The following is a 16,726-nucleotide window of genomic DNA, read 5'->3' on the forward strand; positions in this document are numbered from 1 at the left end:
CGTGGGGTTAACTTCGAGATTTTTAATTTTCATTTTAAAGCCGGGAGATTGTCGAATGACCAAAACTTACAAATGAGAGTATGCCCAAAAAGCTTGTTAATTGTTACGCCAGTCTTAATTTGCAAGAGTGCATGGATTAGAAAGGTTGAAAAAAGAAAGGTTGAAAATCACTGAACTAGAAGATTGATATATAGGCAATGCTTTAAATCAAATATAGTTATTACTATCTAAAGCCTTTACAAATTGTTTCACCTAACGGATCTTCAGAAGGTCTTATTCATAAATTTTGGTGAAAAATTCAAAGCCGTTTCGGTGACGACGAAATCTATTGCTAATGTTGTGATGGCTATGATGGCTGTCCCTCGTCTTCAAGGATGATGGTTTTCGCAATGAAAACGCTTACGATGAGTTTTTAAATGGCTAATGAGTCAAATCCTAGCTTAAAAATTTCGGTTACATTTGGGACATTCAAGAGGTTCTGGCAGAGCCTGTTGTGGGTGTAATTTACGTTTTTTTTTTTTTTTGTAGTTATTTTCTTTTTAACCTTTGAGATTTGGTTTCCAAACGTTACAACACCTTCCTGAGTGCAGATCTCTAAATCAACATATTCTTTGTGGCTTCCTCGCATATTGATGCGTCATTCCAAGTTTTTAGCTTACCCTGTCAATAGCCGAAAAAGAAACATTGATAGTTATTGCGTCACTGGTTATTGTTTTGCTAAGAACAAAAACGTTATTGGTAATAAGGTTATTGCGTTATCATGTTTGTTAGTGGGAATTCTGTGACAGATGCAAAAGTTAATCAGGGGTTTCGTGATGATAAAATGGTTGAAGAGAGCTGGAGTCTGAAGCCATTTCCTTCATTTCATGAACTAGCTTTCAACTCAAATGACAATGTTAATCTCTCGAAAATCTTATGACTGCGTTTCTTTTTTGCTCTTAGCGCTTTGAAGGTTGGGCTCCTGGAGTCTTGCTCAGTTTGGGGAGGGGGGGGGACTGTCGATTCTTCTTATGCTTTAGGAGTGATATCTCTGTTATTTTTTAAGGCACGGTTTCAAAATTTGGGATTCACTTTGTAAAATTATTTACGCTGAGCATATCCGAAAATTAAAATTATGTGAATTTTAGAACTGCTCATATACGTTGAAATGTTGAGGTGACTTTTGACTGTAATTGTAGCGTGAGTTTACACATTATTTTTTGGTAGAGTGATGAAAAACATGCATTGCAATGTTGTGATTAAAATTTTTTTACATTATCTCAATTTGAATCTATATTTTTCATGCAAAATAATATAATAATGCAAAATAGCATATAATAATGCAAAATAACATATAAATAGAATATGAAATATTTCAGAGGATGTGCTGAGAAATGCCTTATATCTCTCAATTTATAACCTTTATTCCCTCAAAATTTCAGCTCAATAGAGGTAAATAAAAGTTAGGAAAAGTCAAGAAATCTCGTAGTCGTAGCCTCAGTGGTTTTAGAGATACAACTGTTGATACAAAAAAGTTGAATTGACAGCCCCCTCCCCAACCTTCAAAGGGTTAGAGCACTATGTTGACAATTGAGGTCATGCCTTATAACCACATTACATAATACTCCACATCAAGCAACTCGAAGTTTGAGTTGTCAAAGCTAGCTGAGTTACTATTTCTACCCTAACACAATGGCGTACGCATGATTTTCGTGAGAGAGGCATCACGAAGTTTTTGTCAGCAAAAACGCTATTTTTTTTAGAGATTTAGCTTAGACCTGCATATGATTAGTGCAGATTTACACATACAGCAAAATCCGTTATTTCTACATTGATTTAACGTCTGCAGACGAAAGTTATTAAGCGGTAAAAATTTCAATTAGATTTAGAAAAAGTGTTGTGAAAACTTTTTTAACTCTAAATCAACAACCACATCAAAGCTTACTGCTGCTAACTCAAGTTGACTACGTGAACAAAGAAACGACAAGATCAAGCAGTGCTGGTTAAAGGGATATTAAAGGAAAAACCTGACTTGGCGATTGTACACGTTTTTTGTGTTTAACATGCTACCATAAAACGATTTTCAATAAAAGTTTGCCCCATTGCGGTCTGATCACCATTCCGCGCCCGATTTTGTCAGAGCTTTTAAAACGAGAATGGGCGTGAGCAGCGAAGCGTGCGACTGTACAGTATACGTCATTATAGGCGAGCAATCATTTGATCGCGCAATAGTTGTTACTGCGGGCGATTTAACTGTAGGCTATGTATGTATGTACATCAAAACAGCAGATTTCATCATCAAAACATCAGCAGTTTGCTCAAAAACATCAGATCTGATGTTGAAACATCAGAAGTGGTAACGTGGCTTTTGTTATTGCTGTCGATAGTGACGTATTCTCGAGCAGTGTTTGCACTTTTTGGTCATTTTGAAAAAAATAAAAAATAAATGAAACATCGGATTTTGGGCCTTGTCAGTGCCATTGAAAACAAATTTTTTTCCGTAATTTTTTTTGAAATCTATTCTTGAATGTTCAGTTTACGCATTTTAATGCTTAATTCCGTTTGAAAATTTCATTTAGTATGCCTTTAAGTGTGCGCTTGAGAAATGCATTCTGTTGTAGCGGCATCTAGGGGATATAATATTTTACAAACAACAAGATTTTGACAATCGGAAACTTCACTCTATCAGTCTAGGTAACCGGTCCTGTATCAGCAGTTCAAACCCCAAGAATAACTTTTTAAAGGTTTTATCAGGCTGAAACTAACCAATCAAGCCAAGTTGATCATGTTCAAATTTAAGCGAGTTGTCCCAAAAAACGATGGAAATTGAAGCAAGGTATAACTTAGACAAGACACCAGTGAAATGCAGAGCGATAATTGAAAACTGGTTTGCGAGTCGAAAGTACTGTAGCCTGGTGGTGCTGTACTGATGAGCCCAGCCTTATGGGCGAAGCACTAGTGGGTATCTCTGTCAATTCGTGCTAAAATCGGCTGCCAAAAACATGCAGTTTCAAAGTTTAGGGTCAACTGTCACACAGACGCAATAAAATATTCGAAAACTATGACACAAATTTGATTTCAAAACAGCGTCGCCAAAAACAGTTTCCGTCTGTCCAAAACAAACTTTCTTTGCGGATGTTTCTGTTTCAAAGACGGACTTTTAAGTGGTAAAAGCTTTTAGCGTGTGCTGATTTCCTCATTCCGTAACCATCGCGACGTTAAGTGTAGGTTACTGTAATTGACTTGAAACACGCCATTCGTATGCCTTTTTTTGCGTTCATACTTTAATCAGGCTAATCTTATCATACAACTTAGCAAGCAGACAACTCTGACATTTAGTTTTCTTTTTTAATTATTTTGACAATATGTTTGCAATGGTTATACCTGATGTGTACTGCAAGACACTTTCAAAAGCAAACAAAACAATATTGCAAATAAACATTAATCTTAATTTGGTAGAGACAAGGGCAGTGGCCAACGTAAGACTTCTTTGAGGGGCGCATTAGGCTACTATTTTTGTTTTTTGAATAAACTTTGAATTGTTTTGATTTTGCATTGAAAACAAGTAATACTTGAAACCACCAATCCTTTCTGTGAATGATGAAGATGGAACGACTAATTGGTAGCAAACAGCATTTCAACTTTATCGAATTGAGATAAAGGCTATGAAAGGTGGTGCAAAAGCCATGAAATCGCAAAGTGTGCTGTCACCTATAGACATCAATGCCAGCTGCAAGCAAGCTATCGATCATTTATAATTTTTTATTTGCCATTTTAGCTGCTGGGGCCGAGGGTCAATCTTTTTACTACCCCAGCTTCACTCATACGCCATCATCACGACATTGCCTGTCTACACCGGAAAGCTGGAAGAAATGTTCTATTAAAACGAAGCCTAGTGGGTGAGCTTAGCAGTTGGATCTCAGCTGGAACAAACGGGTGCTATGAAGTCAATTTCGGTATCACCTACTTGGATAGTTGATTGAGGTGGATGGGTAGCGTTATCATGGGAAGCGTTATCATATCAGGACGATGGCAGTTAAATGAACAAGGTTGGAGTTGTTGTGGATAATGCGTCGACGCAATTTAAAGAACCCAAACTGTGCCTTTCACCATCAGATCCTTTGAGATGATAATTTGGAGCCTGAAGCTAGGCCAACCTCTAAACAAACTAACACTAAAAAATATCCGTGTTTTCTTAGTTCAGCGGTTCCCTGAAAACATTCCGCGTCCTATAATTATTTTGTAACCGCCGGTATCCATCCTCTGGTCTCCCTGTGAACGCTTTTGTCTATATGACAAGGACGTCGCCATGGGGTGTGTTGGGAGAGCAATCACCTCCTTAAAAAATGTCTTGCCCCCACCCAAAAATTTTTTTATACTATTACAACGTTTTAATGATATTATATTTAATGTTGAAAGACGCTTTATAAAACAATTTGTTTCATTCAAAAAATATATGCCCTGAAGCTGAAGCTCTTGTTGGAATCCAACTTGAGGGACACTCCCGTAATTTTTTCCGGTATTATCAAAAAGTGTAGCAGTATTTTGTCATAAAAAGTTTGTTGTTTTTGCATTATTTACTCACTTATGGAAGTTTTGTCGCAGTTTTTCCAAAAACAGAAGCCAAGAAAATAATAATTGTTATTTATCGTACATGCACCAAATATTTTAAAGCAGTGCTTCAAAGAACAAAAACACGATTCATCAAAAACAGGGAAATGTAATTCAAATTCTTAAAAAAAACTAAAATAAATGCTCTTTTATGAACTTATTGTAGAAAACAATTCATATGGAAATCCTGAACAAAGTTGTAACCAACTGAACTACCTCTTTACACACATTAGCGAAAAAATTAACTTTTTATATGAAGTAAAAGTTGAACTTTCATTCATTTATTGGGTCTTCGTGCTAAGAACTAGCACATCTCGGCAATTGTTAATCCATCCGTTGCTCTCCTCTCAACACGTCCCCCTACTATAAGAGCTTCCCCCTACTATAAGAAATGAATGCAAAACTGTAAAAGGCTTTAAATCAAAAATGAACAAGCTAAATCTTCCTTGAAATAATCCTATCTAAGTATAACGTACACCAAACTTACTAATATTTTTTTTGCCCAGAAATGATAAGCCAATGCGTGTAGATTTATTAGCAAAATAGTAAGGTTGTAAGTACTCCTACTGGCCTTCTGGTTCTTGTGTTTTTTTTTGTCCACAGAAGTTCTACAGAGTCTGCAGAAGTTTTTCCATCCTCTTCGACCAATCGCCACCTTTCGGTGAAGCGGTGGCCATGTGCTCCAACCAGTTGTTTTATATCAATATCTTGGACTGGATCGTCATGCTATTGTCTGTTTGTTTATCTATTTTTCTAACATGCCGAATTGGATTTTTTTTTTAAACTTTTGTTGTGGTTTAACGTGTAAAACATACGGTAACCCAAATTTATCATATTACTCTGACATGCCACTACTACATCCCAGCTGGCGATGCCTGTCGTTTTTGCATTAATTCAACGTTTGCTAACGTTGGATCAGTGTGGAGGTGACGAGTTTAGCTGACTGGGATCTAAAATTATCGATTTATCAACGCAACTTTTATCAAAGCACGCTTGATATCTTCAAGATATAACTTCCCTGGGTAGGTATAGATAAATGTCCGCAAGATGATGATATTGTTTTTGCTAGTTTGTTTTATTTATTTTTGTCATTGTTTTCATGTCGTCAGGTTATAGCCTATCTATTTTGTGAGTCGTGCAAGGCCTATGGTGCGTTGCGCTTGAAATGGCTTTGCCCGTGGTAGGATTTCTTTGTGGGGTTTTCTTTGCCTGCCTTGCTCTTGTTTGCTATGACCTAAACGCATCAAGACGTGTTCCCCTTACGACAATCAGCACTCTTGATAACGCACCATGGCCGATCTTCATAGCAACTGTTCATACAAATCTTAAATATATCAGCTAAAGCTATGTAGGCTAATAAAGCTATAGCCTAAATATATGTTGTTTATTTGTTTTTTTGTAACTTTTTCTATTTTTATTTCCCCTTTATATTTTAAATTTTTCTGAAGGTGTTGCGACCGTGCCAAATTTCTTTCAACTCAATAACTTACTTCGGTCTCAAGCACGTTTTAACGTTCGCGTTTTGTCGCTTCTACCCTTTTCTCGACCTTTGCTATGTTGACGTGTATTGTTTTGATATGATGGTCAGAAATAAAAACAACTGAACTGAACTGAACTGAACGTCCAAACCAACGGAGACGGTTATTTGGATCGTAAGACATCCTCAATCTTTGGCAAGTCAGGTTGGCAGGTAGAGTGCCAGAGCTGGTGTATTGGATCTCTTATAGCCTGTTGTTGCCAGGGCCGTTGATAGGATAATTTGGGCCGGTAACAATAAGATCCTCGGACCCTAAATCAAGACAAGTCTACAAAACTCATTATATCGAACAATATGCTGTGGTAGTTCAAGTTCTCGGGCCCCTTGGAAAAGTTACTGGCATCTAAAATCAACTTGGGCTTGGGTAAAAAATACCCCATGGACCCCTATATCAACGCTACTGGATGTTGCAGATGGATCTTTGCGTTTCCATTTCTTGTAATTCTCCCAAAATGATTTTTCACATTATTATTTTTATTGCCATAAGCCGTTGCTACAAGTACACCAAGCAAGGAAAGGTGCGGCACAGGTACACTGCACCAAAGCTGCAGCTCGAGTCTAGACTTTCGAAGAATATAATTGTAATGCAAGATGGATTTTAAATCCTTGTGTTGGCGAAAAAATTTTGGTTTGTACAAAACAAATTTTTGTTTCTTTTGTTATTGTTTAATAAACAAAGGGTTTATTAAGTAGTAAACACTAATACCACGTGCTAGTTTCCTGTTTTCGTAACCATCATGATGTGGGCTAAGTGTGAGTTAGGCTACTTCACTTGAAATACACCATTTGTATTCTGTATTAAAGCGTGCATAAATGGCTTTGTTACATTTCAAATATTAAGCAAATAAGATATGAAGTTCAGAAACGTGGCCCAACATCACACCCGCATGGATCACTACCTAGGTTTATTTTTGCTCTGATACTGAAAATAAAAATAGTGTCTGAACCGACAATGTTATTCAATTTGTTCATCAGGTAATTGTCCATGCACAGTAGATCAGTTTAAAAATCAGAAATTTTCCAATTATTTAGCTTCTCGCATTGTTTTCCATGATTTTGACCATGAGAAATTCGAAAATGACAACCATTTTGCTCTCTAATGATGCGATTTCCTGCCTAAGAAGTCTAAACATTTCCATTTTTGATTTGTTAACCCTTTGAAGGTTGGGGGGGGGCTGTCAATTCAACTTTTTTGTATCAACATTTGTATCTCTAAAACCACTGAGGCTGCGACTATGAGACTTCTTGACTTTTCCTAACTTTTATTCACCTCTATTGAGCTGAAATTTTGAGCAAATAAAGGTTATAAATTGAGAGATATAAGGCAGTTCTCAGCACATCCTCTGAAATATTTCATATTCTATTGATCAAAATTTTCCCACCAGCTGGATGAAAGTAATTAATTTGGCCTCGTTAATCAAATGATTCGTTAATCAAATGATTCAAATTGAGATTATGTAAAAAAAATTTAATCACAACATTGCAATGCATGTTTTTCATTACTCTACCAAAAAATACCAAATAACCCAAACGTCATAAGTCACCTCAACATTTCAACGTATATGAGCAGTTCTAAAACTCACTTAGTTTTAGTTTTCGGATATGCTCAGCGTGAATACTTTTACAAAGTGAATCCCAAGTTTTGAAACCGTGCTTTAAAAAATAACAGAGATATCACTCCTAAAGCATAAGAAGAATCGACAGCCCCCCCCCAAACTGAGCAAGACTCCAGAGAGCCCAACCTTCTAAGGGTTAAGCCATGATCCTGACAGTTGAACCCTTTATTTCAATTGAAAGCACGTTCAACTAATGCCTTACTGATAACTCTCAAGTAAAAATTAACTTTTGAATATTTGGCATCATTTTGGGAAGTGTGGGGGCATTAAGAAGCAGCACTTAGCGCCACCAGTGGTAAAAAAGCATTTTGCTTATTTCAGGCAACCTATACACATATTGTGAAATTTCTCGATGGGTCTAGTCTGACAGAAAAAGACCTCAGATTTATTTGTGACGATGGCATCAATATGAGGTCATAAAAAACCATAGTGATGTCATCTTAAAATTTGAACTTTACACAATAATGATCTACTAGAGGGCAAAAGATTAGCACATTAGTCTGTGAGACAAGACAGAAAAGTTAGTATACTGCGTTGTTACTACTTAGGCTACTGTTCGTGTCAAATCGCAAGAGTTAAAAATAATTGAATTTTGTAAATAATAAAGAACACTACATTTTCAAAGAAAATGAATGAATGTTAAAAATCTGCTGCTGCGCATCTACTGTAAATGGATAGATAAACTTAACAAAAAAAAAACCATGATTTAAAATGCAATTATTTTGTAAATTAATAAATTCATATACTGCCAATAGTATTTTCGATCAAATTCTTGCTCCAAAATGCTCAATACTCTTATAAGTGATAGCAAACTTAACCCTATCTTAATACGAGTATCCGTTATTTCTACATTGATTTAACGCCTGCAGATGAAAGTTATTAAACGATAAAATGTCCATCGGAATTTAAAAAAATGCTGTGAAATCTTTTTCAACTCAAAATCATCAACAACATCAAAGCTTACTGCTGCTAGATCAAGTTGACTACACGAACAAAAAAAACACAATCAAGCAGTGCTGGTAAAGTGTGCGCTTGAGAAATGCATTCCGTTGTAGCGGCACCTAGTGGATAGAATATTTTACAAACAACAATAGGAAAACATTCAATAATAGGAAACTTCACTCTGTCAATTTCGGTAACTGGCCCTGTGTCAGCAGTTCAAACCCCCTGGAATTAAGCCAAGTTGGTCATGTTCAAATGCGAGTTGTCCAAAAAAGCTGTGGAAATTGAAGCAAGCTGAAACTTGGACAAGACACTAGTGAAATGCAGAGCGATAATTAAAGACTGGTTCGCGAGTCGAAAGTGCTGTAGCCTGGTGGTGCGGTACTGATGAGCCCAGCCTTATGGGCGAAACACTAGTGGGTATCTCTGTCAATTCGTGCTAAAATTGGCTGCCAAAAACATGCAGTTTCAAAGTTTAGGGTCAAATGTCACACAGACGCAATAAAACATTCGAAAACTATGACACAAAATTGATTTCAAAACAGCGTCGCGGCAAAGAAAGTTTCCGTCTGTACAAAACAACCTTTCATTGCGGATGTTTCTGTTTCAAAGACGGACTTTTTAAGTGGTAAAAACTTTTAGCGTGTGCTTCTTCGAGCGTGTGCTGATTTCTTGTTTCCGTAACCATCCCGGCGTTAAGTGCAGGTTACTGTAATTGACTTGAAACACGCCACTTGTATGCTTTTATTGCGTTGCACACTTTAATCAGGCTAATTTTATCCTACAACTTAGCAAGCACTTTGACATTTCATACTCTGACATATTTTTCTTTATCACTGACACCACTGTACCAGACAAATCTGATATTTACTTTTCTTTTTTATGTTACAACATATTGTAACTATCGTGACAATATGTTTGCAATGGTTATACCTGATGTGTCTACTGCAAGACAGATTCAAAAGCAAACAAAACAATATTGCAAATAAACATTAATCTTAATTTGGTAGAGACAAGAGCAGTGGCCAACGTAAGACTTCTTTGAGGGGCGCATTACTATATTTGTTTTTTAATAAAAACTACTTTGAATTGTTTTGATTTTGAATTGAAAATAAGTAATACTTGAAACCACCAATCCTTTCTGTGAAAGATGAAGTTGGAGCGACTAGTTGGTAGCAAACAGCATTTCAACTTTATTGAATTGAGATGAAGGCTATGAAAGGTGGTGCAAAAGCCATGAAGTCGCAAAGTATGCTGTCATCTGTAGACATCAAAGCCGGCTGCAAGCAAGCTATCGATCATTTATAATTTTTTATTTGCCAGTTTAGCTGCTGGGCCGAGGGTCAATCTTTTTACTACCCCAGCTTCACGACGTTCCCTGACCACACTAGAAAGCTGAAAGAAATGTTCTAATGAAACGAAGCCTGGTGGAAGGGTTTAGCAGTTGGATCTCAGTTGAAACAAACGGGTGCCTTGAAGTCAATTGCTAGAACACCTACTTAGATGGTTGATTGAGATGGATACATGGGCAGCGTTATCATATCAGGACGATGGCAGTTAAATGAACAAGGTTGGAATTGCTGTGGATAATACGTCGACGTAATTTAAAGAACCCAAACTGTGCCTCTCACCATCAAATCCTTTGAGATGATAATTTGGAGCCTGGAGCTTCCAAACAACATAGGCCTAAATCTAAACAAATTAACACTAAAGAATACTCGTGTTTTCTTAGTTCCACGCTTCCATGAAACCATTCCGGATCCTAATATTATTATATATTATAAAGCAGCACTTCAAAGAAATATTATAAAGCAGCATTTCAAACGAATATTATAAAGCAGCACTTCAAAAAAACATTATAAAGCAGCACTTCAAACAAATATTATAAAGCAGCACTTCAAAAAACAAAAACACGATTCATCAAAAACAAAGAAATTTGTAATCCAAATTCTTGAAAAAAAATGCTCTTTTTAATGAACTTATCGTACAAAAACAATTCCTACGAAAATCCTGAACAAATTTGTAACCAACTTAATTACCTCTTTACACACATTAGCGAAAAATTAACTTTATACATCAACTAAAATTTGAACCTTGATTCATTCATTGGGCCTTCGTGCTAAGAACTAGTAGGCTACATCTCGGCAATGGTTAATCTATCAGTTGCTCTCCTCTCAACACGTCCAAACCAACGGAGACGGTTAATTGAGTCGTAGGACATCCTCTGCCTTTGGAAAGCCAGGTTGGCATATAGAGTGCCTGAGCTGGTGTACTGGATCTCTTATGGCCTGTTGTTGCCAGGGCCGTTGAGAGGATAATTTAGGCCGGTAACAATGAGATCTTCGGACCTTATATCAAGACAATTCTATAAACACACTCATTAATCGAAACAATATGCTGTGGTAGTTTAAGTTCCCAGGTCACTTGGAAAAGTTACTGGCCTCTTAAATAAACTTGGACCTGAGTAAAAAATACCCCTGGACCCACATATCAACGCTACTGGATGTTGCAGAACCATCTTATTGCGTTTCCATTTCTTGTAATTCTCCCCATGTGATTTTTCACATTATTATTTCTTTTGTCATTGGTCACTGTTACAATCATACCAACAAAGGAAAGGTGCGATGCACTGCTCCAAAGCTGTAGCTCAGGCCGGGACTTTGGAAGAATATAATGCAGGATGGATTTTAATATCGTGTGTTGCCGTAAAAAATGTTGATTTGTACCAAACAATCTTTGTTTCGTTTGTTATTGTTTAATAAACAAAGGGTTTAAGTAGTAAACAGTAATACCACGTGCTAATTTTCTGTTTTCGTAACCATTATTATGTGGGCTAAGTGTGAGTTAGGCTACTTCACTTGAAATACGCCATTTGTATTCTGTATTAAAGCGTGCATAAGTGGCTTCGTTACATTTCAAAAATCAAGTAAATAAGATACGAAGTTCAGAAACGTGGCCCAACGTCACACCCGCATAGATCACTACCTAGGTTTATTTTTGCTCTGATACTGAAAGTATAAATGGTGTCTGAACGGAGAATGTTATTTGATTTGTTCATCTGGTAATTGTCCATGCACAGTAGATCAGTTTAAAAATCAGAAATTTTCAAATGTTTTAGCTTCTCGCATTGTTTTCCATGATTTTGACCATGAGAAATTCGAAAATGACAACCATTTTGCTCTCAAATGATGCGATTTCCTGCCTCAAGAAGTCTAAACATTTCCATTTTTGATCTGTTAAGCCATGATCCTGACAGTTGAACCCTTTATTTCAACTGAAAGTTCTTTCAACTAATGCCTTACTGATAACTCTCAAGTAAAAATTAACTTTTGAATATTTGGCATCTTTTTGGGAAGTGTGGGGGCATTAAGAAGCAGCACTTAGCGCCACCAGTGGTGAGAAGGCATTTTGCTTATTTCAGGCAACCTATACACATATTTTGAAATTTCTCGATGGGTCTAGTCTGACAGAAAGAGACCTCAGATTTGTTTGTAACGATGGCATCAATATGAGGTCATAAAAAGCCATAGTGACGTCATCTTAAAATTTGAACTTTACACAATAATGATCTATTAAAGGGCAAAATATTAGCACATTAGTCTGTGAGACAAGACAGAAAAGTTAGTATATTACGTTATTGCTACTTAGGCGACTGCTCGTGTCAAATCGCAAGAGTTAAAAAAAATTGAATTGTGTAAATAATAAAGAACACTACACTTTCAAAGAAAATGAATGAATGTTAAAAATCTGCTGCTGCGCATGTACTGTAAATGGATAGATAATCTTAACAAAAAAAACATGATTTAAAATGCAATTATTTTGTAAATTAATAAACTCATATACTGCCAATAGTATTTTCGATCAAATTCTTGCTTCAAAATGCTCAATACTCTTATAAGTGATAGCAAACTTAACCCTATCTTAATACGAGCTGTTTTTGTACCCGGAAAGCACGTCACGGGTTATCTTAGCCCCGTTCTAACTAATCGCTAATAACTGGAGGTATGAAAATCACAGAATCAAAATATTTTACAAGGTAATAGCCATGAGTATTGTGCGTATAGAAATTAAATTTTTATTCAAAAAATTTATTGAAATAAATTGTTTGAGATGAAAAGACGTCAGAAAATCGATTTTTATTCTAATTTTCCAAAAATAACTTCAAAATTGAAATTTTTGAATTATAAATGAACTAAACAAAAAATTTTACTTGTGCTCATCAATATAATCCTTGCCTTCCCGTCCACTTAATCTAAATCTTCAACCACCAGGTGTAAGCCTGGATACGACAAACATTATTATAAGGCATTTTTGAACGTTTCCACATTTTAAAGTAATTGCACTGTCATTTATATTGCACTAACATTGACATATATATAGGCTAACAACCATTGCACGAAAATGTTTAGTCACATGAGACGAAATGCTTATTGTGAAGGACAGGAAGGTAGAAAAATGACCAGTTGAGGTGTAGAAAATTTGCAAAGAATAAAAACTAAAAGTCAAGAAATTTCACATTTCTAGCATATTTCCTTCTGTGGAATATTTCACTAATAGAGTGGGGCGTCCTCATAAAACCCCGTGTCGCTACAGATAAAGTTAAAAAGAAATAAGAAGTAAACAGTTTGAAATATATTCTTCTACTTAAGACCAGTTTGGTGTCAAACAGCTAGATGTTAGTCTATGAGTTTCGGAGAACACAGGTAAACGATCAAGAATTAAAGTGAATGTTGTTTCATCAGAGGTTGGTTTGATGACAGGATCTATACTACCACCCAGCGGGAGTCGAAAGTACAATCTACACGGTTTCAGTAGGCCATTGTATGGTGAAAATGAAATGAATTCACAAAACAAGACGTCAATAAATTTTTATTACCACTCTGAACACTTGTTATGGATGAACGTTAGCACAGAGATGTATACGGTAACTGTTAGTATTTTCTTTCAATCGAATACAGAGCGTAACATTATATAGGTGAGAGGACCATTTATTAAGTTTTGCTGACACTGTGTAAGTCAAGAGGTGCGAACAGAGAAAACAATCAAGGTAACACTGGCCGAGAAAAGAAACCATAATGCAGAAACAAATTTAAAATAAACCTTAATTTACACCATTAGGATCTATGCTTCATCAATATCGAAATATGTTAAAACGAGCTTCCAGATAAAATATTTTTCTGCAATCTATAATACTTCCTCCAGCACTATCAACAATTGTCCGTGCAATTGTTGTTTAGCTTCTGAACGAGATATCAATGATCATGACAGGAACAGGAAAATTAGTTTTGCCCCGAACATCCCGCTTCTAGCTTTATAAGTCGTGGCAAGTCAAATATTGTCATTAAGTTAAATACAAAACTATCAACAATGAATAAGTTGGTTGTATTCGCTTTGCTCTTTGCCGTGCTGCTTCTGTCTGCGGATGCAGCAGGCAGACCAAGAAGGTTTGTAACATTTAACTAAAATTAGTTTATTGTTAATTTGTTTAAACCCCACATTGTCTAATTGCTAAATTACACAATGAGGTTTGTAGCATTTTAATCCAAATTGTTTTGATAAAACGCTGTATACGATGGCATTGCCTAATTACTGAACTTTTAATTTTCAGAACGTATTGCTTGTATCGATGCCGACAAATTCGGTGCCGTAGACACAATCGGCGTTGTATCGCTCGACGAGCCAGATGTTTTCGTCACTGCCTCCGCCCAGGTGATGCACCAGGAAATTGGTTGGAAGAGGATGTCAAATCTCCAGTATATCCTCCATTTGATGCTGACGCTGATGAGGGTTATTAACCAACAAATGGTTTTGGTAAGTTTAGAAATAGTGAAACAATAGTTTTTCATATTCATCTGTTCAACTTGTGAATGAATAAATCAAAGGTATCTTACGATGCGGCCAGGCTTGTTGCAATCTGTAATTTTTTGAATGTTTGTGTTAACAGTCAAACTAAAAATTTAAAAGTAACATTTTACGATCTGTCGCTACATCACTACAATGATAGTTTTTGAAACTTTTCGTTGCAAAATAATTTGAAACACTTGATTGTATCGACTTTCGCGCATCCATCGCATGTTTGGGTTAAGGTTGGTGGTTCCTTACCCTTTCCTTGTTATAACCAGTTCTCGCACCATTCCCTAGAATGGATAAAGATAGAAACCACCTATAATTTAGAATGTTGCCTCAAAGCCTTGTAAACAAACATGGCTTCATGCGACAATTTATAACTGACCTCAATTATTCAACACTCCCGCATCCCATCGCAGCAGGTCACGAATCCATTTGTAGTGCGTGCACCACTGGTTAAAAAACCACTGCTCCATGCTCTTACAAAGCATCCAGTGCCAGTGCAGCGAGTACATTATTATCCTGAAACCTTCCTTTGCTGAGTGGCAAGTGCGAATATGATTCACGTTTCAATATCCTTAGATGTGATCCAACTTGGCAGATGGACATTAGGCTACAAGTTGACGGACAATAACTCATTGAATATGAAACAGTTTTAAAACCGCTGCTTCAAATATTTTTTTAAATGTGTATTCATAAAGACTAACGTTGCTTTAAAGTTCGAGCAATGTTTAGTTAGTGAAAGCCTCAAACAAGTACGTGAAAATATACTTGAACTATACGTGAAAGGAAAAGAGTTAAGTTCAGATTTACTCTTTTAAGTTTACAAAATGGGTTCTTGGAATGCTCAACATCAGACGAAAAAGCTTCTTTAAAAACTTCATCCCACAAGCAACTTCACATACTTGTAGATGCTTTGAGCTATTAATGCAAACTTTGTTACTTAGGCTATGCAATTGACTGAGTTTCGCTTTTAGAAACATGATCATTGCTTACTTATCTTGACAGGTCGTTAATATCTACATAATGAATTTTATCACTGAGATTGATCGAATTGCTGTGGTCTGTACATTATTCCATACGCTAGATGCCGCCATGTATTGTGCAGAACACTTACTTCTCAGCAACACAGCAAGTCCAATTGCAGACAACTTGGGTTTTGGAAAAAAACAAAAACATATTTTTAGTTTAAACATTAACGGCAATCTATGTTTTTTTTATTCAGAAATTGGAATGACATTGGACAAGAAGATTTAGAACATGGAAACCATTTTGCCACTTTGCAATATATAATTATGCTGATAAAACTGCTTGAAAATATTTTTCCGAAAACTTAAAATGTACTGCAGTACAATTTGTGTTTACAAAAAATAAAATCATGTCTATCACAAAGTGTGTCTAAAAAAGTTGAAGATAACGCGAAAAATCTCATTTATCGGATTAATGAAAAAAAACTTTTTTTTCAATAGCCTAAAGCAGATGATGGTATCTTTTAAGCTAATTGAGATAAGTTATGAAGTGAAAATGTTATCTGGGAAGATAGGGAAATCTCAGGCAAAATTTTCAAAGTCTGCTGAAAGGCTACAACACACTATACAAACTTTCGAGAAATAAATTATTGAAATCCTTTTGTGGTTATAAATAAAAAAAAAATTGAAATGGTGTGCTAACGTAAATTTAAAACAAAACGCCTATCCCAATCCAATTTTAATTTGATGAATTTGGTTGCATACAAAGTTTACATCTCGATAAAAAGAATATTGCTTCTAAAAACGCCTAAAAAATGACCAAAACAAGGTTATAACTTATTTGTTGAAATTTTTTGTAGAGCAAGCACCCACACCCCTTTCGTTTTATTTATTTGGACATTAAGTTTTACATTACATGTTCATTTATGTTATAAATTTTATTTTGTTGAAACTGTGGTCCTTTCCCAACTTTTTTTAGACTCCCTTCTGGATTGTCGGCATGGTCTATCAACTATTTTATTCTATAATATGTTAAAAGTAGTTTACTCATTGCTGAAATGATAAATGTAAATTTTTTCCCCACTTAGAAAGAGCTTGCCACCTTAAACGCATTCTGGTCCTATTTCTATGTGCAATAACTAAACATAGAAGCCCACTAGTGGATTTCGGGAAGGGGGAGGGCGGGTTGGTGCTCACACGGCCCTGTCTTTGGGTATACCTTTTTT

The 16,726-nt window shown here is 36.0% G+C and overlaps 1 long non-coding RNA gene across 1 annotated transcript; it reads left to right on the top strand.

Annotated features, from left to right (window-relative positions):
* The first annotated feature begins 14,035 nt into the window (after nt 1-14,035).
* On the top strand, nt 14,036-15,918 carry LOC145786012 (uncharacterized). Its single transcript, XR_014291246.1, has 3 exons — nt 14,036-14,129; nt 14,294-14,496; nt 15,758-15,918. It is a non-coding gene; the product is annotated as an uncharacterized LOC145786012 (long non-coding RNA).
* Nucleotides 15,919-16,726: the final 808 nt, after the last annotated feature.

Source organism: Aplidium turbinatum, chromosome 16, assembly GCF_918807975.1.
Source record: "Aplidium turbinatum chromosome 16, kaAplTurb1.1, whole genome shotgun sequence".
Classification (NCBI taxonomy): domain Eukaryota; kingdom Metazoa; phylum Chordata; class Ascidiacea; order Aplousobranchia; family Polyclinidae; genus Aplidium; species Aplidium turbinatum.